At 51.1% G+C, this 24,453-nt stretch overlaps 1 long non-coding RNA gene across 5 annotated transcripts in view; it reads right to left on the bottom strand.

Moving 5' to 3' along the window:
* Window positions 1–24,453, bottom strand: part of LOC121041921 (uncharacterized) — a 26,835-nt gene extending 2,382 nt beyond the window's left edge. Inside the window, exons 1-5 of one of the 5 annotated variants that reach the window (XR_005795921.1) lie at window positions 23,955–24,453; window positions 22,803–22,948; window positions 20,746–20,907; window positions 19,963–20,133; window positions 11,303–11,566 (exon numbers count right to left, since the gene is read on the bottom strand). This is a non-coding gene — a long non-coding RNA (uncharacterized LOC121041921). Of the gene's footprint in view, window positions 1–11,302; window positions 11,567–13,450; window positions 14,197–19,962; window positions 20,134–20,745; window positions 20,908–22,802; window positions 22,949–23,954 lie in introns of those variants that run through there. The other 4 variants (XR_005795919.1, XR_005795920.1, XR_005795923.1 and 1 more) reach the window with 4 other exon arrangements.

Genomic DNA, 24,453 nt, shown 5'->3' with positions numbered 1-24,453 from the left:
AACTTTTAGCCTATTTCTTTTTCTGGGATTTGTTGTTGTTGTTGTTGTTGTTGTGTGTTCTTTCTAATGGAGGGGTGAAAAAGTCTTAGGTTCAGTTTAAGTCCCTGATAAACACAACTCAGATTTTTTTTTTTTTCCAGCGTCAAAATCTGCATATTTGTATTTCGAACAATGTAGGCGAAACAATGCAAATTCTTCCATGTCGTTTCCTCTTTTGGCCTCATGAATATCATTTGTTCAGTATGAACTCTCTACACTCGATGTCCCATGCGTTGAAAGCGAAGGTATAGTAAATCTTGATAAGCTATTTAAAAGAAAAAAAAAATAGGTAGGAGACCTGGTCTCCCATCGGCCGCCATCTTGCTATGGGGTCTTGCCGAGTCATTCACTCTGAGCCTCACTGGCCTCAACTGCCATAGGGGACAAGAGGGCATACAACCCCCCCCCCCACCCCCGCTCTACATTCTTGCAGAGAGAGCATGTGGGGCGGGGAAAGGGTGAGAACATTTCGAGGAGGGAGGCAAGCATGGTAAGAATTCCCATCGCCAAAACATCACAGGCACACAGACTCTGTGCTCCCTAGGCACAAAACCACACAGACTGGGAGTCCGCTTCTAGAAACAAGGCTGGGCTCTGAGCTCGTGGGGGCAGCGGGTAGGTCCTGCTATGGCTAGGTCCCAGGGCCTAGCACAACACGTGTGCGGAGTCCGGAGCAGTCACTGCGAAATTCTCGCAGGTGAGAATCCGCTGGAAGGGACTGACCTGGCATTTCACAACTTTTCCAACCCCCCCGGAGGCTTGATTGCCCTGTGAGGTAGGATGGGGCCAGGCGTTGCTGTTCTCCAAACAGAACCGGCAAATGGAGGCTTGGCGAGGTGAGGTGAGCTTGGCAGAGCTGGGCTGGGGGAGAACCACATCTAGACCCCAAGTCTCTCTGAGCAGGGACTCTCGGTGACTCTCGAACCTTTATGGGGGCACACGGTCTGGAAGCGAGGGTGCTGTCCGAAAGACCTAGAGACAAAGGAGATTTTTAACTAGCTGATTTGGTGTCGAATCAGACCCAGACTTAGGCCAGATTCGAACATGGAGGTAACATGAGGCAGCAAAGATTTCAGCAAATCTAGGGGAGGCAAAATGAACATGAGAATTCTATGGCTTGCATGGTTTTATTTTCTATGGTTTCTATTATTTGATTTTCCAGGGGCAATACCCCACCCCACTTTCACCCGTCTGCGGGCTGCACCCCACTAGCACTCACTGTGGTCTACCCAGGTACACGGGTATCTGGCTGGGTCCCAGAACATCTCAGCACGTGGGGCTGAGGTCTGAGAGTCCTGGGCTCCTGGGATGGACACAAACCCTGCGGCCAGCAAAAGGCAGGTAGCGAACACGCACGCACACAGCCTCACCCCCAAAGACAGGAAACCACATTCGGTCTGGGCTGGCCCCAAGCTGAGGAAGAAACTTCGAAGACGTAACTTCCAGATCTGCTTCACCTACTGGAAGAGGCGTCCCTGGACGCCAGCTTTCAAGGATCCCTGGATGCCGAGGCCCTTGGCCCCTGGTCCGTGAAGATGTCCAGGCTGCTGCCCAGAATTGAATGCCGGGCCATTTCCTGCACTTTCATCTGCCCCATCAAATCCAGCTGAGTGTCTGGGACAATCCCCGCCCATTTCCTGGGCTCCTTTCCGCCCCTCTCCCCCCCCCCCCCCCCCCCGCCGGAGGTTCTGTAACCTCCTCTAAGTGCTGTACCCTTTCATCTAGTTAGACACCCCCTCGGGAGCGAAGGTTAAATTACAAGGCTCAGACTTACTTTTCAGCGAACGTCCCACAAAACCTTTGGTTGACGACCAACAGTGGGACCTCTTTAGGTAGAAGGCTTTTTCTGTCTTTGAAGCTACTACCCCACCCCTTCCTGCTCCCCTACTCTCCCAAAAGGAAAGGCAGGAGTCTTGGATCCTGGGGTCATGGGCCCTTTGGGTTAGGCACTGAGCCCAAAGTCACAGAGCCCTCTTCGGTCTGCTCCACACTCCCTTGGGCAGGGGCTTATGCAGCCTCTACTTGGCCATCTCCGGCCACAGGGAGCTCACTACCTCTCAGAGAATCTTCTTACAACTCAAGCAACACTGAGCATCAGGACGCACTTCCTCAAAAAAGCTGGCATCTGCTTCTCTGCTCATGAGGACCCACCGGAAAAGACAAATGGCTCCTCAAAGCCTCATCTACACCTGGCAGCAGGGGGCAACAATTTCCAGTCTTAGACTGACTGTCATCTCTGTGTGCGCTTGGGTTAGTCGTTTCCATCCTTTCTGGCCTCCATGTCTCACCTCTAAAACGGGGAAGGCCTTTTCAGTATATGGGCTTTTGTCCGGGCGGGGGGCGCCTTAGACTCAAGGACGCAAAGAAGCCAGCACCACGGAAACCATGGACAGAGCCTGCGTTTCCTGGCTCCTCAGCTGTTGTGCTATTTCCACCCTTGGAGACAAGAGAGCATCGCAAGGATATGAGGAGGGGTACTACGCACAGCTAAAGTAGAAATGACGAGATGGGGTCCAAAACACTTCCGTGGAAAGAGAGAGCTTGTAGCATGAAGGCGACACAGCAGGACACAAAGACCTTGAGCTGAGATACAAGAGACAAGGACCCCCGCATCGCGGCTCAGTCATCAACTAGCTAGCTGGCCCTGGGCATGTCGTTTGACCTCCCCAGTCCTTGATTTCTTCCTCTGCTAATGGGAGACATTGGAATGGCTGATCAGCGCCTTAATAAGTCAGAGCATCGATACGAAACATAGAGGTGGACCCCCAAAATAGCTTGGAGTTTGATCAGTTTTACTAAAGCTGTCCACAAGGCCGGTGGCAGTGGCATCATACAAATACCAATGAAGCTCTAAGAAGGGGGGAGGTGGGTACATGTCTGTCATGGTGAAAGCTTGGTGTCTGGACAGAGGAGGCCCTTCCTATAGAGGAGAAGGTTCAAGGGCTCAGGTGGCAGAAACAAAGGCTCGACTCTGGGTCTAGGCTCCACCATTGCTAACCAGGGCCGTAAGCATGGCTTGGCCCTCCCAGCCATGGTTCCCTTGTCCTGAACACAAGGGCAATCCCTCCTACAGCATGGAGTTGGCATGAGGCTCAACAGGACCAGGTGCCTGGCACATAGTAGGCGCCGTGCAGGCTACAGAGGTTGTAGCTGGCTATACACGTGCCTGCAGGAGAGGAATAAGCCTTAGTAAAATCCAGAATCTTCTTTAATTCTTTAGCAGTCTCCAAGGACCTTGATCCTGTATCTGACTCAGAAATACCTCTCTTTCTCTGTCTCTGTTTCTGTGTGTCTCTCTGTCTCTGTCTCTCACTCTCAGACACACACACACACACACACACACACACACACACAATAAAAGAAAGAGAAAAACACAGTCAGCCTGGGGTGTTCCCAGGCATAGGAAAAACATGTGTGGAACAAGTACCCAATGCAATAAATCAAACTGTGGGATCCAAATCTGAGCCGGGGTCCAACCTCCAGCTCCAGCTGCATCAGAGGGTGGGCCGTACTCTCTGTTCCTACAGCCAGCACTGCCCGGAGCGTCTGGCCCACTCTTCCGGCCACTCCTGAGGTAGTTGACCCCTTCTAGGGAGCTCAAGAGTGCCCGGAGTGGGAGGGAGAGAGAAGTGGGCTGGTGGCCATGGGGATGTTTGGCTTAGCTGAGCCAAGGAGATGGCTATAAAGCCTGGCCGTGGCAAACTGCCCTGATTGCCAGAGTGTTAACGTTGGAAGGGACTGCAGAAAGACACAGAGGTGTGCACACAGGAGCCCCGGGGTGGGGGGTGGAGACTCAGACTCTAGATATGTCTCAGCCTCTAATTGCTGGATGATTCCGGGCAAGTTTTATCATAGCCAGGCAAGTTTTATCCCAGAAAATGAGGGCCTTAGGTTACTAGATATCCTCCAAGAGCCTTTTCTGCAGTGAGATTTTGAATTCCTCTGATGCCATTTAGCTAGTCAGCTTCTCACTGGGCTTCAATTCATTTCAAGAAAGCAGTTACTAAATGCTGATTGCATGCCAGGGGCTTGTGCTGAGCGCTGGTTGGGCCAAGAAGAAAAGACAGGGTTCCTGTTTTGCTGCCGCCAAGGAGCTCACAGTCTTATGAAGGCAAGCCTATCTTTAATCAAATAAATATAATTCAAGACAACACATAAGGTAGCAGCGATCCCCTTTCCTGGGGAGGCTACAGAAGGTTCCATAAAGGAAAGGGATACCTGAGTGAAAGTTTGAGAGATAAGTAAGAACTTTCCAAAATACCGAAGGCAGAGGGTACGACAGAAACCAAATCCAAGGAGGAGTGTCAATGGATACGAATATTCATCCGTGCAGCTGTAGCATGGAGAGGGATGGAAAGGCATGAAACTAGAAAGACTAGCGGGAGACAGAGTGTGGAAGGGCATGTATGAGAGCCAAAGAATTAGTTCTTTATCCTATGGGTAATGGGGAGCCATCGAAGATTTCCTGGCAGGGGAGTGACAAAACCAGATCTGCATTTTAGGCCATTCATTTGGCAGGAACATAGAGCCTCTGGATCAGCAAACAATAGTCCATGAGCCAAATGTGGTCCGCAGCTTATTTTCATATGGCCTGTGAGCTACAGATATTTTTTTTTTACTACAACTTTACTGAGAAATGAGGTGCATACCATATAATTCACTTATTTATAATATACAACTTAATGGCTTTTAGCATACTCAGAGTCCTTTACTCGGTCAATGCAATGCAGTTGCAACCTTTACTCGGTCAATGTCAGAATACTTTCATCTCCTCAAAAAGAAACCCTATATCCTTTAGCTATCACCCGCCCCATTTCCCCATCTCACCTCAGCCCTACTTTCTGTCTCTATAGATTTGCCTATTCTGGATATTTCCTATAAATGGAACCTATAACATATGGCCCTTTGTGTCTGGCGTCTTTCGCTTAGTATAATGTTTTCGTGGCTAAGTAATATTCCATTGAATGGACATACCACGTTTGTTTCTCCATTCATTAGTTGGTGGACATTGGGTTGTTTCCACCAAAGAAGAGCATAGACATATGTGGCTCACACAGCCTAAATACCTCCATCTTTTCATAGACTTGATGAACACCTTGCATAGCAAGACTGGAAGTCAGAAGTCCAGGTCAGGGATTCCAACAGTCCTCAAGTGACATCTTATGGTGGCTTCAACTAGAGGGAAGGATGCCATATTGAGTGGTAAAATCAACCGGACTTGATTGCATGCTTTGGTGAAGGAGAGAACTATTGAGGAAAATTCATTTACCATAAGAGAAGCTGAACTTCAGACAGAGTGGGCAGTCCACAGTGAAATCATGGCTGATGGCAAAGCTAAGCTAAGAATCCAGCTCTCCTCTTGAGTACAACCCATGGACTCGTGAGATTTCGGGAAAGCAGACTAAGCTGGTGGCCGTGACCTCGCTATACGACGCTTTCGCCACATGGCTAATCAGCCAAAAACGTGTATCCTGCGCTGGCACGTTGTCTCAACAAGAGCTGACAGTGTCTCCTGGAGCCTCCTGGAGTGTGAATGTCTCATGTGTCCCTCCAAACACCTTTGCAGGCTTCTCTTGATCCAGCCCCTTCCTTCCAACTAAAGAGGTAGGTTGCTCCTCTGCTGTCTTCCTCGATCCCTCCAGTCCTGCCCCCAAAGCTGTGAGCTCATGTCTGTGCTGGGGTATACGTCTTGCTCGGGCACAAAGCAGAAGCGGCTGTGGTGTCCCTACCAAGTTTGCCTGGGAGACTGCAAAGCTACAGGGTGTCAGGCCCGGGATACGGAATGAACCGAGACAAGGAGTTTTCTCTGCAGCACTAGTCTCTGGTAACTGCGCCCTCCGATCTCTTTCAACTCCGCTGGATCTCAAAAGAATCCAAACTCTAGCTTGGCAGAGAGGGTTCTCTCCCACCGTGCCTCAACATACCTCTCCAGCCACACCCTCTCCCATGTCTCTGTGTCTCTGCTCTCTGCTTGTCTCATACTCTGTTCCCCAAACTTACCGTGCTCCTTTCCTGCCTCTGTGCTCTCCATGTGCTCCTCCTGCCCCTACCATCGTCCTCCCCCACTCCCTTCTCCGCCCAGAAAACTCCTGCTTATCCTTCAAAACCTATTCAAATATTCTTCCCCCAGGAAGTCTCTCCCTCCAGCTCTTGTTCCTTGGATTGGCCACACTGAATTGTGCGTCTTTCTCCTCCACTAGACCTTGCCTTTTGTCTACGTCCTAGGAGTTTACGGGAGAGATTGGCCCATAGTCTGTACCCTCTAAATATTTGCTGAATGCATAAGAGAGGGAGTGAGCGAGCGAGCCGGCAAACATTCTTTCCCCTCATCCTTCAATTTCAAGGGGAATTGCATTCTTGAAACCCCTCTGGATCTTTCAGAGGAAGCCACTCTCAGCCTCACTGCTTTCCCTTCTATTGATCCTGGGATTTATGGCGCTATTGTTTCCTTTTATTAGGCTGTAATGGCCTCCGTTAAAACATGTTACATGGAAATAGGCTAATTAAGTGTGTCAAATAAGTCACCATCCCACAGAGTGGCCAGCCCTCCCCGGGCAGTGCTGTGGTGACTCACAGTGGAGGGAAGCAGGCAGGGCACAGGGACAGCGTGTCCTCAACCCTGTTCCTCAGAGCAGTGGAGGCCCACACGTCAGAGGCTCACGGCTTTGCTCCGGGGGCCTCATGGAGTCATGTCCACCTGCATAAGTTGGAGTTGACAGCTCCCACGTTGGGAAACTTGCTTCCTGTTCCTCTGCCTGTTCCTAGTCTGGGTCCACACAGGAAGGGGGAGAGAGTTCAGGTCTCCAGTCCAGGGACACTTCTAGTAGCAGGCCTGATGATCAACTTTGGTGGGAAACCTGTTTTACCCACCTCTGTTTCCCATCCAGCAACACTTCCCAAATCCGTGCTTGTTCGCAGGAAGCCCGGTCAGCAGGAGGCACCCCAGCTCTTGGGTGAGAGGTGAGGGACTGCCTTTTGAGGAATTTCCAACGGGTCCTTGGGTTAATGAAGACCGGACTCCCAGACAGCGGTGTTTGCTCTTTTAGACAAGGATCTCATCCTGGGCTCTTCTTGTCCATGAGGGAACGGAGTATTTGATCAGATTCTCATGAGGAAGAGTCCCTTGAGGATAGGGACATTAGCTCACACGAACAATTTTCAGTTTTGCTCCCCCCGTGGGAAAAGCCTCATCAACTGCTTGAATCCACTCTTCAAGGCCCAGGCAAGCCCGCAGTCTTCTCCTCCCTTGAACTTCTAAAGACGAACCACCTTCAGGAGCATGCCTCAAAATGCTAACCCTGTAGGCTAATAGGAGGGCTCTGCATGCCGAGAAGCTTGGAGAACATCGTGTGAACAGAGTTACACAGACTTATTTATGCAGGACCTCTCGGAGCTCTCCACATGTCAACGTGCATTATGAATCTTCAAGGAAAGTGTGGCAGGACCCAACTGTTTCCTACCCCTCCCCAGTGTTAGAATCGTATATCCCTGCCCTTTGCTGTGTCATTTTGCAGTTCTTCCCACTAAACCGGGCTGTGTACAGTTGTAGGGTCCTCACTGGTGGTGTTTGGCCACGTGACTTCTTTGACCAATGGAAAATGAGCAGAAGTGGGGTGTCTCAGAGCTGAACCGGTAACAGACATGGCAAGCTCATTTTCTCTCCCATTTTTGTCATTGCCACAAAAAGAGCACAGCCCTTCTCCCAGAACACAGCTGGTGAAGAGCCTGAACACCAACCTATCATCAGAGACCGAGCGGCTCCCCCCAACCCCTTCCCGCCAAAGAATGACAAAGTAGCATCGAGCCGGTTTGTTACTCAGCGGTAACTGACTGTAGTAGTTTCTCACTGAGGCCGTACCAAACTACCACAAACTGAGTGGCTTAGAGCGGCGTGCATTCATTCCCTTACAGTTCCAAAATCTGGTCTCACTGGGGTGAAGTCAAGGTATTGACAGGGCCGGTTCCTTCTGGAAACTCCAGGGGAGAACCTGTTGCCTTGTCTTCTGCAGCTTCCAGTGGCCATCTGTATTCATTGGTTCAGGGCTCTTCTCTCTGTCTTCAAAGTGCCTCACTCCAATCATGATATCTCTTACTCCTCACTTTGACCTTCCTGCCTCCTTCTCATAGGGACCCTAGCGATGACATCGGGCCCATGTGAATTATCCAGAATAATCTTCCCACCTCAATATGCTTAATTCAATCACATCTGCAAAGCCCTTGTTGCCATATAAGGCAGCATTTATAGGTTCTGGAGATTAAGATGGAAATGTATTTGGGGTCCATGATACAACTTGCTACACTGGCTGATACAAAAAAGGATAAACATATGTAGGGGTTCTTGGGGCACCTGGGTGACTCAGTCAGTGAAGCGTCCGACTTCAACTCAGGTCATGATCTCATGGCTCATGAGTTTGAGCCCCGCATCTGGCTCTGTGCCGACAGCTCAGAGGCTGGAACCTGCTTCGGATTCTGTGTCTCCCTCTCTCTCTGTCCCTCCTCCGCTCACGTGCGTGCGTTCTCTCTCTCTCTCTCTCTCAAAAGTAAATAAACATTAAAAAAATAAAAATACAGATATATAGGGGTTCCCTACGTTTTTTGGAATTTTTTTTCTCACAGGGCAACTCAGAATATCTCCTTCCTTCTGAGGATACCCCTTTTGGAAACTGGGCCCTACCTCTATTATTGGGTATCTCTACTGCTAATTTGCAATTAAACCGAAACCCCACTGGCCACTGTAGGATTACAAATTCCTGCGGACTCATTTCGGCCACTTCCCCTTGCCAAGAGGGTCTCCTGCTTTCCTAAACTGTAAAAGAGGGATAACATCTGTCAGGCTTGAACCGATCGAATTCCGCAAGATGCTTCTGAGCGTGTCGAGGCGGTGACCAGCCGTAATTTCTCAACAGACAGGCCTTGCCTTCCTTCCCGGCCTGCCTTTGCCAGAATGGAGAGCTGGCTGCCATCGTCAGTGGTAAATGCTCTTTGGCTGATAGAGGCAAGGTCTCCCTGATAACCGTGTCCCTGTCGTCCATCCTCTGCCCTTCCTCCTACGGTGTTAGGCATGTGGCCTGCACGGGCCTGTATCTATTTGCCCTGCTGTCCCCTAATATATGGAAGTGCCTGGGGGAGGTGGGCAGAAACTGTGTGCATGAATAGATGAGCCTTATCAGCACTCAATAGCTGTGTGGCATTTGGAACGTTTCTTGTTTTCTTGAGGCTTAAGTTTCCCCACAGGCTACCATGAGACCAGATCCGGGGCCCTGTGGCCTCTCCCTGCTGGATTCAAAGCCCTTGAGTCTGTGGCTCTCCCTCTTCCCACCATTTTGGTCAGCGCAGCCATTAGACCCCGTTGGTATTCAGTACCAACGGGGGTGCCCCTCTTTGTGCAAGCCTTTCCTATCTTGCATTTTACTGGGTTCTGTAAACCAAAATACCCTTCAAAAACCAAAAGAAAAAATGGCAAGTTACCCAGGCCCCAGAACAGACCATTGGGACATGTTCAGGATCATTGGGCCTTCCCGGAAACCTCAAATCACCCATGAAAAAAACAGTGCTACAGGAATAAATGCCATTCGTGAGTTCTGTACTCCAGGTGGACTTGCAGGGCAACCCTCTCTCCCCCCCCCCCCGCCCCCCCCCGGAAGCTTGGATCCCGAAACCCACAGAACTCTTTGGCAGTCATGGAGATTCCCATGGTTAAAAGAAAGATCTATTTTGTGCGAGAAGGGGTGACCCAAAAAAGGGTTAAGCCCTAAAAGGTTCATTTCCTCTGCACTGCCTGCTCTAGAATCTGGGATAATTCCTGCCATTAATATTTTAAGCAACTAATTTGACATTTTTCCATTTAATTAACTTGCATACATATGAGAACAGGGTTTTGAGAGTACCATGACATTTAAACAAAGTCATTTAAGTGTTCCCATTTCTGGCGGAGTGCTTTTTTCTTTGCCTTCTTTTTTTTTTTTTTTTCCTTCTTTGCTCCATTTCTGTTTTGCATTCCTGATCCTGACGCTGGGCTTATTAGCTCAGAGAAGTGACCAAATTTCCCAAAGCAAATGTCCCACAGCCTCAACCTAGGTGACGTGGGTGGGCCTAGAGCTCCGGGCTGCGGCTCTTTTCAACTGGATCCTGCTCTTTCTATGCCTTTCTACAAATGGCGTTTCAATCAGAGCAGGCGCGTCACAGGCTAATGTTTTCCTGTTGCCACACCAACCCCGGGTGGGGGTTGGGGGAGGAGCGGCGGGAACGCAGACCATTTATCAAATGTAACCATCTCCACAGAAGAGCTGGGGCTTCAGGAGGGAAACAATAGCTCCGTGACGATTTTCTCTTCCAAATGACAAATAATTGCTGTCATATCATCAAATGATTAAGAAATAAAGGAAAACAGACAAATGGAGTGTATCCATTGGGGGGGGGGGGGGGGGGGGGGTCTGGGGAGAGGCTCGCTCGATGTTCCATAATTGAAAAATTGCACCCTAATTAGCTTCCACCCCAGAGAATTCATGAGTTCTATGCGCCATCCAATCCGCAGCCCGCCAAGTCACAGAACTTGCAGCCATTAAAGTTTACTGCTGGTTTCAGAAGGGGCTGTGCAGTCTCCACATGCATCCAGAGAGCGAGGCTCCTCCGCTTGCCCAGCCCTCAAGAAGGATTCATTACTTCATGCTTTCATCTGCCATAATTAATCACAGATTTTCTCTGCCTATCAACAGCTCCGGCTGCTCTCCCCAGATGAACCTGGGCACTCATGCCTCCAGCTTATCGGTGGTGGCCAGGCCAGCCTGGCTCACAGAAGGTCACAGGAGCTGTATTCCCAGGATACAAAATGGCGCCCCCTCATCCCAGGCGCCATGGGAGAGAGAGGGTCCTGCATTTAAAATGAAATCCCGTTGCAAACCGAGCTCATGGGACTTTGGAGAAATCCAGTCTTCATTTCCACCCATGTTCCAGATATTCTTTGGGGATTTCTAACGAGGCTGTCAGGAAGAATAGCACTGTAAGAGAGGCGTGTCCCCATTCTCTTCCATTCCCTCCCCCTGGACCTGGGTTTAAATCCCAGCTGCATGACCTCATTAGCTGCGTGACCTTGGGAAAGTGACTCAGTCTGTCTGAGCATGAGTTTTTCCTTTTGTAAAACGGAGACCATAGGACCTACCTTTCAGAGATAAGATGGCGGCTGGAGAATGCCATTGTGAAGGACCTGGGTTATGGTTGCTACCAATGCCTCTTGATGTCTTTACGTAAAGTGGGGATAATGATCTTACCTCCCCACTAGGACTTTAATGAGAATTGAGTAGAGAACGCATTATATGTGTATAAAGTGCCTTGCACAAAGTTGGTGCCCCGGAAATATTCGAAATGAACTGAGCTGAATCACACATAATTGGTTCATTCATTCATTCATTCATTCAATCCATCAGCTAATAGTTGTTAACTGCCTACTTTTTGTCAGACCCTTTGTTCGGCACGGGATATATGCTGGGGGGTGAGACAGACTTGATTCATGCCCTTGGAGGCTCACATTCTTCTAGTGGGGAGCACAATGAAAACCAAAGTTAAGAAAAACAACACACAAGTTGTAAAACGTTCTATAAAAAAAAAAAAATAAGACAAGAACACAGATGAAGGCTAAGAGCTGGTGGTGAGTTTTAGACCTAGTGGCTAAAGACGCAAGCATGTGAAGAATGGTCAGGAAAAGCATTGCAAGCAGAGGACACAGCCTCGGAGAAGCACAAAGTACCTTAACATATTCCAGGAACAGAGAACAGGCGATGAGTCGGGCCATTAGAGCACCCAAGCCCAAATCTCAGTGATTTCAGACAATATTAGTGTATCCCTTTTTCTCCTCAGAACCAGTCGGGTGTTTGGTTGGAGGTCTTTTGCTCGGTTGCTCAAAACCCAAGCTCCCTGCCATCCTCCGAGGTCTCCTTGGAGTGGTCCATTATAGCCTCTGCATGCAGTCAACGGCAAAAAGAAAAAGCTCTGGGGGCCAAGACCAGAGGTGATGCATCTCACTTACACTCATATTCCATTGACAAGAACTCCAAGATACGGCCCCGCCTTACCGCGAGGAGGGGGGGACGGTGTCTGGCCATGTGCACAGCAAGGCAATAAACAGCTTGGGAAGACACATAGCGATGTTTCTGCCTCCCAAGGCGAGTAAGGGTAGGTAGCCTGGAGTGAGATGAGACTTGGAAGCCAGTTTGTACAGGGCCATGTAAACAAGGAGAAGTGTGGGGTTCAGGCAAAGAGAATGAGGAGCCATTCCAGGGTATTCCTTACACGCCAGTTTAGATCTAATCCAGTGAGAATGGGAAGCCAGTCAAAACTAATGACATGACCTAAGTTATGTCATAAGAGGACCCCTCTGGCTGCTATGAGGAGAACACATCTGCAGAGGGCAAAAACGGTCCCTCGAAGGTACCTTGGGTTAGGTGATGGGGAAGGGGATGAAGAGAATGTGACAGATTTCAGAGACTTCAGTCCCTGGAAACTGGCTCCAGTCTCACTGGCTAGCCAGCACGCAGGCGCGTGCCGACCTGGGGCTGTCATGTGCAGCCCCAAGAGATGAGAGAAAACACGAAAGCACTGGGCCATGCAGCTGGCCGTGTGGAGAGGAGGAATTCCAGAAGTTTCCACCTGGACCGAAAGCCGGGAGTCTGTCTCCTCGCGGGCCCTCTGGCCCATCGCGGCAGCAGACCCTCCAGGTCCTGCTTCCACGGCGGGTTGAGAGAGGTTAACAGTCAACCAGCCCAGTTCCTGCCGGTCCCAGTGCTGGGGGGGAACTGGGATGAAGCGGGCAGTTCTCGCAGAGACCGCTCATAGGGCACAGGCTTCGAGTGGGTCCACTGAATCCTCTCAACTGGGCTGGGAGGATGGAAGGCCCTACCGTGGACGCTCCATTTTACAGACAAAGGAACGCACTCACGCTGCTCTTGTGACTTGCTCCTATTTGTAAAAGCACCGGTTGGGAGACAGGTCTGCTCGCGCCGGAGTGCGTGACCGGTGGGCTCTGCCTACACTCGCGCAGAGACCGACAGGAGCGTGAGGATCTGCCCGGGGCTCTTTACGGTCCGTGTTTCCTGCCAACGTGGCAGGGGCCTCCTCCAACCGGATGCTGCCCAGTCCCGTGGTCTTCCAGTGTCCCGTTCCGCGATGCCTTCGGACAGGTCGCTGCCTTATGAAGCCAGCTGATCTTCACAATCGCCCGGCAGCCTTTAAATACACAACATCCTGGGGTGCCTGGGTGGCTCAGTCGGTTAAGTGGCCGACTTCGGCTCAGGTCATGATCTCGCGTTCCGTGAGTTCAAGCCCCGTGTTGGGCTCTGTGCTGACAACTCGGAGCCTGGAGCCTATTTCAGATTCTGTGTCTCCCTCTCTCTCTGCCCCTCCCCCGTTCGTGCTCTGTCTCTCCCTGTCTCAAAAATAAATAAAACGTTACAAAAATTAAAAAAAAAAAAAATACGCAACATCCTGAGCTACCCCATACGTATTACGGCAGACTCTAGGGACGAGGGGAGCCAGTCTGCTGTATTTTGAAATCTTCCCGGGCACACGGCGACATGGCGCTCGGATAAAGCCTAGCGGTGGGTTCGGTGTGAGGCTCAGGGAGAAACCGTGATTACAGAGTGAATTCTTGACAGCCAGGAGTAGATAAAGGGTCTCTGGCCCTTCTAGTCTCTTTTCCACAGCACCGTCCTCACCCTCCGAAGGGGTCGTGGAGGCATCCATCCTTACCAATGACCCGGAAACGTCAGAGCAGGCCAGGAGCTCTGAGGTTATCTTTCCAACCCAGGGGTTCCCGCATTTCTGTTGGGCCAACTGCGTCAGAGTCAGAGGAGGCGCTCATGACCGCGCAGCTTCCTGGCCTCGCTCTGTACCTCCTGTCTCAGCGACCTTGGGGTTGATATTTTCTAAAACACCTCTGGTGATTCCGCTATCAGCCATGTTTGGAAACCACTGATCCAGCCTTCCCCCTGTTGTAAGTCAATAAAACTGGGGCCCAGAGAGAAGTAATTTGCCTAAGATTACCCGGCCTATGAGCCAAGTTTCCTGGCTCTAGTCCTCACCCGTCAGAAAGCCCCTCCACGCGTGGGGGCAGGGGGAGGGGGTGCTCAGCCAGCAGCGGCAGGATGGGCCATCATGTTGAAAGAGCTGCTCAAGAGAGGTATCTAATTAGCTGACTGTAGCAGTTTTCCTTCCCCTGGTTATTGATGCTTCTTCTCCCTTCTCTCCCTGGTACTTACCCTGCTCATCCTAATGTGATCAATTACTCACAGGAATAAATTACGCACACAGCTTCCAGTCTATTAGGTAATCGGTGATGCACCGGCTAGGGGAGCCAACAGGCAAGACAGGCTGTCTGGAGTGTAGGCCAGCAGAAGGGACAGTGTGGGCCCAGTGCATGGAGGAGTCTCCAAACAGAAAAGCCCAGCCCTCCAACAATCCTCGAACTGTCTGGCCGCCCCCCCCCCCCCCCCCCCGTCCCAGACGGGCTCGCAGGCCAAACTCGAAAGCAACTTTTGAAACAGCTGGCCTGCCGCTCTGTCGGGGCTGCAGTTCCGCGGGCCGACCACCACCTTCCCCATCTCCCACAGCCCCAATCCCTGAGGAGGCCTAGCTCCGATCCAGCTGGAACTAGAGCCTGCCTCTCAGATCTTGGGGTTCATTCAAATCGCCAGGGATCCTATTAACACAGAGGAGATCTGGGGGGGGGGAGCCTACGACCGCCTTTCCAACACCAATGCCGCTGGTCTGGAAAACGACACCCTAGCGATCGGTGTGGGCAGCACTGAGAGGTCAGCTGGCTTGTTCATAGGCAGAGGTTCTTTTCCCGGCCACCCCCTTTGTATGTGCTGTGCCGCCTGCCCGCAACACCCTCCCCACTGGTATCTGCTTCGAAAACTGTTCGCCAGTCACATATTCTGGCTCGGACGCACCTGCTCTCCGAAAGCCTTCACTGACTCCCCCTGGAGTCTCAACTTAGAGCAAACGATACTTTCGCTGTGGCCCGCTCACACTCCGCTATAGCAACGCTTACCTAAATTAGTTTGCCACTCGATGGCCTGGGAACTCTGTAAAAACTGTCCCACCTCTTCCGTTTCTCCGTGCCCGAGCCTCACAGAGGGCTCTGCTAACCACTGGGCACGGTTACAGGGCCTGGGAACTTTTCAGAGATCCCTAAAAACTGTCTGTAGACCTGAAAACAAAAATTATTGGATCCCAAACACGAAGGAAAAGCTTTGCAATGGAAATGAATAAAATCTTACTGAAACGTCCACAAAACAGAATATTACATCAACCGCATTAAGGGTTTCATTTAGCATTCCTAAAAATTCGTAAACATTTCACTATCTTTGAGGACGACGTGCAGGCTAGATGTTTCTCACTTTGCAAGAACTCTCGAGCACCCCCATAACTGCTGGGAAATCAAAGCTGGCCGTAGATGGAACGAATTACTTGTAGCCAAATAATTTCAAAAGTGACGTTATAAAACATAATCCTTATTTTTCTTCCCAGGAAAACTATACCTCATATGGAATATGGGTGAATTGCAATACGTTTGATCCGTGTGAGTCGGCACTTCCAGAGCAAGCACGTCTAGGTCTTAGAAAGTCTGAACACAATCTTGATGTCTGGCCTAGGGGAAGCACGCAGTACATTTCTCCCAAAGGAAGGGGATGAATGAACGGCAACCCAAAGTGATTCTGCAAAGTGCGTAGGTGGGAGGAGAGGAAGGAAAACAGGCGAGAGAAATATACAAAGCGTAAGCCAAAGTTTTAAGACAACAACAAAGGAAGTCCTTGTTAGGGAGAAACCCTAGGCCCAACTGGAAGACAGAAGCAGGCGATATCGCCCCCTACCGGCTGGAGGAGTCCCGGATTGTCCACACATTCTGGCTCCGTTTATTGATCTGTCATTGTTGCTTCTCCCACGCCAAGAACATCAAAGCCCTTTGGAATTCTCTCAAAGAAAGAAGTCAGTGGTCCCCGAGGATCAGCCTCTGCCTCGCTCCGGGAAGGAGGCTCGAGGGGAGCTGTATCACTGGCTTTGTGTCAGACATCCTGAAATGGATCCAAACCCATCTTGAACCTATTTCTACCTTCCTCCTGAACCACCTCTTGGTTAACATGTTCCATATGTTCCTTTCCCTGGTGGAAAATAGGCTTTGCTTTTATTTCAAAGGGCATCACTGGAAAGTCTGGGGGGCAGGGGCTTTGTTCTAAGACAAGCAGTCTTTGGGGAGCTCTTTTAAAGAAGCAGAGATTCCGACTTCAGCCAGGTCACGATCTCGCGGTCCGTGAGTTCGAGCCCCGCGTCGGGCTCTGGGCTGATGGCTCAGAGCCTGGAGCCTGTTTCCGATTCTGTGTCTCCCTCTCTCTCTGCCCCTCTCCCATTCATGCTCTGTCTCTCTCTGTCCCAAAAATAAATAAAACGTTGGAAAAAAAAATTTTTAAGAAGCAGAGATAAACAGAAAGATTTATATACAAGATGTTCACCGCAGCATTATTTATAATAGCGAAAGAGTGGAAGCGGTCTAAATGCCCAACAACAAGGGGCTGGTTAATGAAATTATGATCTACCCACACAGTAGATATCACAGCCATTAAAAGCCAGGCTTTTGGAGATTATTTTTATAGAAATATCCAATCTTTTGTGAGCCCTTCATAGGTGCCAGGAGGCATTGTCTCTGCTTTACGTGTCTTACCACAGCCCTGTGAACAAAGCTCTGCTTGCATTGTCTCCATGTGACACGCAAGGACACTGAGGCCCAGGCAAGCCAAGGTCACACAGCTAGGGCTACAGCTGTGCCACCCTAGAGCTGCACCGTGACGTGACGTGCTGCGTGCTGCTGCCTCCCTCTCACAGAGATTCGTGGAAATTCTGAGCCTGGGGAGTTGGAGGCGAAGTGGCGAATTCCTTCCCGGGTCTGCGGCACGCTTTCAGGAAGGAGGGCGGGTCGGGCAGCACCCCAAGGAGCGGTGAGGTTGTGGCCAGGCAGCTCTCACAAGGAGGGTGCACAGAGGAGGAAAGAGCCCAAGCAAGTTGTGGGGAGACTTTAGCAAGCACGGAGGACATGGGGATGGTTAGCGCATCAGGTATGTTGTAACAGCACTGGAAACCAATAGAGAAACCACAAGGGACTGGGCTGAGCCCTGCAGCACGTGCCGAAGCAGGGACAGTGACCATCGAAACCGCTAGTGTTAGTGAGCCCATCCAGACACCCGTGCTGCGTGCTATTCCGGGTGTCTCATTAAATCCTGAGGACCACAACCTTTCTTCGGGCTATCATCATGCCCATTTCACAGGAGAGAAAACTGAGACCCGGCAAGATTTAAGTAATGTGCCTGGGGTTTCGACCGGTGAGCAATCGTGCCGGAGTTGAAGCGTGTGGTGCAGAGACCAGAGGCCACGTGCTTAACCACTGGGCAACCTCCTCCCTCCTGGAGTTGGGGGGGGGGGGTGCGGCGTGCCAGGCACAGGGATAGGCGTTCAAGTTTATCCCCCACGAGCGCATGCTGTTTTGTGTTCCATCAGCTACAGCTGGCCTCCTTCGCTATTCAGGGAAACCATTCTATATGGAAACGATTACAGAGCCTCCTGAGTTTATGAGAACCCCCAGGAAGCCCAGCGTCTAGCAACACCAGAGGTGGGGGAGGGGAGAGTTTCCTCCACATTTGGGGAAAACCACCCAATGGTCTCTGGTTCCTCCAGCTGGTGCCGTGTGAAGTCCACGGGGCATCTGAAACAAAGGAACCTCGCATGCCCACCCCAGAAGTCTTGGGCCCCTCCTCAGCCCCAAGATGCTGGCTCTGCCCCCGTTAGCCTCCAGCCCTAGGGGCCTCAGCCTCTTCCTCCAAGATCGGCCACCTCCTACCAGGTCGCCGGGCTCTGAACCGGCTCCCCAAGCCCGTAGCAAAAGGGCCCAGCCCTCCTGCACCCCTGCCCGCCACCCCCAAGGCAAGCTCTTCTCGGACCCTTTACTTATCTGCTTTCACTGTCCACAGTAGCAAACATGGGGATTTTTCTGGTCTGCCTCCCTTCCTGAAAAGGTGAGTGGAGGTCTCTGTGGATTCTGACTACTGTGCACCTGGAGGGCAGGCTCACCGGGTCTAATAGAATGGACAGCGCTTGGGGGCCAATCCAGCGCCGGCACCCCTCCCACCCACAAGCCCACCCCCCAACAGACCCAGAGGAGCAGGCTCTGGAGCCCTGCTGTCTAGGACACACCCCCTTTCTTGGCCCCAGGCCCCCTGACCCGAGGCGCAGCCCCTCAGACTGCCCGGATCCCAGCGCCCGGAGGGAGGTCCTCTCCTCCGCCACTACGGGGCATTTGGCGGTGAGGAGGAGAAGCCGGGCAGTGGGGCTCTCCTCTACCAGAGAGAGCTGGCCCTCCGATGGAGGGAAGAAGGAGGAAGGAGAGCCACGAGTGTGGGAAAAGAGCCTTAGGCAGGACTCTGCAGTTTTGGACTCTTAGTTCCTCAGAAGCGGGGCTGAAGCTTTCACCCCTGGGTTTTGTGAAACTTCGCCATCTCCCTTCCACAAGGTCATCATTTGGCTTGAGCAAAATGTCCCTTGCAGCCAAATGGGCCCCAGCTAAAGCAGCCTGAACTAGCCCACCGAGGCTGGAGGGGGCCATCCCCCCGGAGGGCTGTTCTGAAGGCCTGGGCCCTGCAGGAGAGTTCTCAGCTCGGGGCCCCATCCTCCCCGGACCAGGGGCACTGTGTGGGGAAGGTTGCCGCTGAGTCCGTGGAAGTTCAATGGCACTCTAGACTTGCTGTACGATGGGCTCAACCCCAGACAAGTGCCTTTCACGTTGGCCTCTAGGACTTCTGCAGCCTGCCCCCCCTGGACCCACTCGCAGTTGCCATCCTGGTGGCAAAGCCTGATTAATCCTTTATCTCATGCTTCTGCGTCTAAAGTAGCTCCCCGCTACATACAGGGTAAAGTTCAAGTTCCCCACCACGGCGTTCAAGTTCACTGTGTACCTCCTGCAGCCTTATCGCGCCCCATTTCAGATTCTGTGTCTTAGCTGGATAGAACTCCATGCCTTTGCTCACTCGGTTCCCTCTGCCTAGAATTCCCTTAGCTTGCGTCTCTGCTTTGCTAACTTCCACTCCAACTTCCCAGGCTGGGAAAAGGGTTCGTCCTCTGGGCTCCCGTACCTCTCGGCCTCAGCCTGCCAAAACTCAGACCAGACTACGCTGTCACTGGCTGCTTTCTTGTCTTTCCACTGCACTATGGACTCTCCAAGGGCCAAGATCACCACTGCTTCCCTCTTCCCCAGTGCTAGGTCCGGCATAAATTGGCCTCTGTCCACTCGCCCACCCCACCTCGTGGTTACTCTCTCCAACCAAGCTACCGATTTCCAAGAGAACGTTCAGGCCACCCGTCCGGATCTTAGAGATGATGCAACGGAGGCTCAGAGGCTTGCCTTGTGCCCTTTGAACCCATCCGTTTCTCTGTGACAATCCCTGGCTCCCCAGCAGGGCTTTGCAACCTACCCGTTTGCTCAGCGCCTGTCCCCTAGGAGACGGTGATCACCATACTATTCAGCTTCTAGCCCAGAACCTGGCCTATTAATAGGTGCTTAATCGAAGCGTGTTCAAAGGAAGGGGCAGGGAAAGGCTTTCACGCTGAGAAAGCCCACCAGCCCCACGATGGGCGAACAAGGCTTAACCCCATTTGGTTTCTCTGCAGCTTCCAGCGAAGAGCTGGGGACACAGTCAAGCGTCAGCTAGCATTTTCAGACCAAATTCTACACACCATGACTTTCTTCGGTATTTGTGCTGCGATTTACAAGGCACTTTTGCAAACACTGACTTACTTAATTTTCATAATAATCATTAGAGGTCTTATCATTTTTTTTTTTTTTTTTTTTTTTAGATTTTATATGGAGGAGCCAATCCCAGGCCTTACCTGCCGGCAGCCTAGCCCACGGCACACACTCCTATCTGAAGTCAGAGTCCCGCTGCCTAGACAAATCCATATATGTTACAGGCATCCTTGTCCACGCATGGTCCAAACACAGCATGGTTACATGATTGCTGATAGAAACAGGGAATCCTCAGCGAATGAATGGTCTTGCTCCTAAGATCAATGGCCCAAATCAGAGAGCCCAGACCCCCCCGACTCGTAATTCTGTTCCGTGATTCCCTCTGCCCCCCACCGAGCCGTGAAACAGCAGTGCCCGAAGCAGCCAACCGCTCCCAACCAACCCTCTTTCTCTAGCTTCTCCTGGAGCTTGCTGACCTCAGAGTCGCCCTTCCCAGATGGCAAAGCTGTAATAAGGCAACGCTCAGAGGTGGCCACCCATCAGAAGCTTCCAGCCCCTCCCTCATCCCAGAGGCCAACCTTTGGTCAACAGTCTCTTCTTTCAAGAGAGAAACCACAGAGTGACCGCCAGCAGAGAGAGAGGGACTGGTCAGTTGAGACCTGAGGTTGAAACCTGGCCTTGCCACCAAATCTCTGTTTTTGCTTGGGCAAGTGGCCCCCACCTCAGGTGGCTCCCTTCACAAGGACGGTGGTGGCTTCCCTGAGCCATCCATTTCCTCTTTCCTGCCAAGCCTCTCGATAACCAGAAGCCACGGTTCTGGGGCAGGGAGAAAGTTTAGGGCACTAACAGTAAAGTTTCCTCCCTTTCTGCAAAAATAACAAACCAACAATAAAAATAGCAATAGGGCATATGTACTGTTTACTTACACAATTTCACACCATCTTCGCAGAAATGCTAAGAGGTGGATATTCCTTTTGCTCCCATTTTAAAGATGGAAAACAAATTCTCAAAAAAAAAAATACTCCATTTCGTCCTTGGACACGCAGCTGGAGACAGGTAGAAGCAAGATTCGAAACTGGGCGACTTATCTGCGGAACAAGAACATTTTAGAACATCATTCTTTTCTGCTGGTCTCACCAGCTCAGCTTGTCCTTCCCCATAGAACATTTATAAAGTTCGACCACATACTTGGACACAGAGAAAAAAATCTTTTCACTTAAAACTGGAGAGTCTATAGGTCGCATTCTCTGACCGTAATCCAAAATTTTTAAATAAAAAAATAGTGGGGCTGAAAATATTCTTCAACGTTTTATTTATTTTTGGGACAGAGAGAGACAGAGCATGAACGGGGGAGGGGCAGAGAGAGAGGGAGACACAGAATCGGAAACAGGCTCCAGGCTCTCAGCCATCAGCCCAGAGCCCGACGCGGGGCTCGAACTCCCGGACCGCGAGATCGTGACCTGGCTGAAGTCGGACGCTTAACCGACTGCGCCACCCAGGCGCCCCAGGGGGTGAAAATATCCTTAAGTGCTTGGGAATTAACAAACAGAGGTCTAGATAACCCATGGATCAAAAGAAATATTAAAACGAAACTCAAAAACCATCTAGAAACAGATGAAAAGAGGAACATTTGATTTCAAAACCTACGGGACCCCCCAAAAAGCTCAACTCAGGGGGAAATTATGGCCTGAAACGCCTTCCTTATTAAAGAAGAAAGACTAAAAATAAAGGAGCTGAATACGCATCATAAGGAATTAGAAAAATAAGCCAACAAAAAAAGGAAAGCACAAAATGGGAATTGACCAATAGCTGAAATTAATAGCCCAGAAACTAAGGGGATAAAAATATATATATATATATACACTAAACAAGTGCTTTGAAACCAGAGTTGGTGGGAGGGAGAGGCCAATGGTATCTTGGGGCCCCCTGATCTGTGAGGGTCTCCCTGGAGCCCCGCCGGCCAGTAGTGCAGGCTCCTGGAGCTCGGGGTCCCGGCCCCCAGCAGGTGGCTTGCTCCCACCGCACAGTCTGGCGATGTGACTGCCCACCCGAGACTCCTTGGCCTGGAGTCGCGAGCAGAAATAAAGCTCCTCCGTCTGGGCTTATTAGGCAAAGGAGGCAGTTTTGTGTTTTCAGCAATGAAAGCCGCTGCGGTTTTGTTTTCTCTCTGTTGCCAGGAGTCAAGGGGAAGTCTGTGGTTAGACATCTTCGGGTGGAGACGTACACAAACACAGAGAGGCTAGAGATGAGCTCCTCGAATTCAGCCCGCCCGGGCCCAGCCCCGTGGAAGGAGGCTAAGGAAACAGAGCCTGGAGCAGGGGAAGGTGGGGGGGAGAGACACCGTGGAGATGCCCAGACCCGCAGCCGCACACAGCCTTCCTCTATCCGCGGCCCACCTCCCTTTCCCATCTTGACAGCGGGATCCTGTAGATCTATTTTTTTCTTCAAGGCATGAGGCAACCCAATTTGCCTTCACTCTGTCCAGAGACCGAGGCCAAATGATCCCTGTGAATTGAGCGCCCGTCTCAGTACTGGAGCCATGGCAGGCACTGCGGGCCGCCACCCGCTGTGGGTCCCAGCCTCTCCCTCGTTTCCGTCAAAACCTTGGATTTGTTCCGGGTCACACCTCCACAGAGTGCTCACGCCTCCAGCCTCCCGCGTATCTAGAACCCGGCCATTTGATTGCACTTCTGGCCAATGAGCTGTTGCATTCCTAAGAAGACTTTCCCGTTCTTCATTCCGGTTCTTCCTCTGTCTCCCTTCTTTGTCCTGCCTGGAGCCGGCATGCAACCCTGGAGATAGGACACCCATCTTGTGTTTATAAGGTAGCAGCAAGAGGATAAAGGGAGGACAGGAAAACAGAAAGGCCAGGCCCTCCACGGCATAATCCCATCACCTGCCACCCTGCCCTGTGCTACTCTTGTGTCCAGGGAAAAATAACACCGCATCTGTTAAAACCATCTGCAGCCGGTGCCCCTGTTACCTGCCGCTGAATGAATTCCTTCTTGAAATGACAACTTTGGTCTTTGTAGGGTTTTCGAAATGTTTTCAGCCCGTCTTCTTACTGGGTCCTCACGGAAATTCTTCACGGTGGGTCAGTATCTTTCTTCCCATTCTCAAATGAGGAAACTGGGGTGCCACGGATGTGAAATGGGTCAAACAAAGAGTTAGGGTCTGAACTCCAGCACTCTGTGCCTCAGTTCATCGCTTCCCCCCCCCCCCCAAAAAAAATCCTTCTTCCTATAAGCAGTTCAGGGCTATCCTTATCCTCACTCTACCTTGCCCCACACAATCTTGCACACAGAAAGCAGAAATCCCTCAGGAACCAAGGAGCATGCGAATGGAGCTTGGTCCCACCTTCTAGTGCCAGGAGTAGACATGCTTTTTTATTTTAAAATCCATCACTTCCAATCAAAGGATCTGGATTCAAGTCTTGGGATATCCCCCCCTTAACTTGCTATGTGTTCCTGGGTGGGAACAATCTCTGAAAATCTCCCTGCCCATCCATACAGTGAGAATGGCAGGCGTTCTCCTCCAGAAGCTATGATAATAAATTCGGAGATACATGATAATGTACGACGTATGACAATAAGCTCTGAGATGGTAATCTCGAAGCACTCAGGATGTCACGGAGAACACTTTGCACATGATAAAGCACCGATGCCCTTATTACGGGGCTGTTGTCACGATGACTTGGGTCTGTCTCAAGGCTGTGACTCCTCCCTCAGCTCAGCCCACCTTGCGGTTGACATGTAAATTACAGATATGCTTCACATGCTTCGTGACTACTCGTCACCATTTGTCGACCTCAGGGGAGCCGAGAACGTCGATCTCATGAGCATCTACCTTTAAGCAAGGATAATGTTAGTGTTAGGATACTTACTTGCTCGTTAAGCCAGGCTATGTGATCTCCTAAGGTCTTCACTTTCTTAGTGACCAAAGCTTATCCATTCATCCACTTTCCAAAAAAAGAAAGAGACTCTGGGCTGGAGACTCTCAGCGTTGCACGGGACTTAAGAATCATCTGGTCCAGCCTGCCCTCCCACACCGAGCCCTCCCCTTTCTGGGATGGCGTCTCATCTTCATGCCCCCTCCCCCCAAATCCCCGACGGGCATCGAACCTCCACGTGCTCACCTCAGAGACAAGGGGTTTGCTGCCTCCTGGGGTGGTCCATTTCTCCTCTGAACATCGTCTCCTAGAATACTCTTCCTCTAACAGACACTCCTTGGCAGACACAAGGATGTGCTCTTGGCAAACTTCTAATACTGTGCACATTTGACTGTGTAGGATGGTGACTGGCAGAGTCAGTGGGGGATGAAGAAGCCCACGTGAGGTGTTACCAAACAGGAAGTGCCATCTGTGCTGGATGATGACAGTCAGGGAAAGCGTCAATCAGCTGCCCCGCGTGGCTCCAGAGACAGCTTCTTCCTTCCTCACATTAAAGAGTTCAAGAGCAGCAATTACTCCGTTAATTCTGACGCTCTGACCATTCACGGGGCCAGGCCAGGCCATGTGGCAGTGACAAGACTCAAATCGCAATCTTGAGATGGACGTTTATTTCTTGCGCACATCAGGTGCCCTGTGAGTTGCGAGACCCTCCCCCTTTTGGCATGCCGTCTGGAACACGGGGCGT

This window comes from Herpailurus yagouaroundi, unplaced genomic scaffold (genome assembly GCF_014898765.1).
Source record: "Herpailurus yagouaroundi ecotype Mexico unplaced genomic scaffold, PumYag 184, whole genome shotgun sequence".
In the NCBI taxonomy this organism is placed as follows: domain Eukaryota; kingdom Metazoa; phylum Chordata; class Mammalia; order Carnivora; family Felidae; genus Herpailurus; species Herpailurus yagouaroundi.
This window is presented reverse-complemented; position numbering and strand designations above follow the sequence as displayed.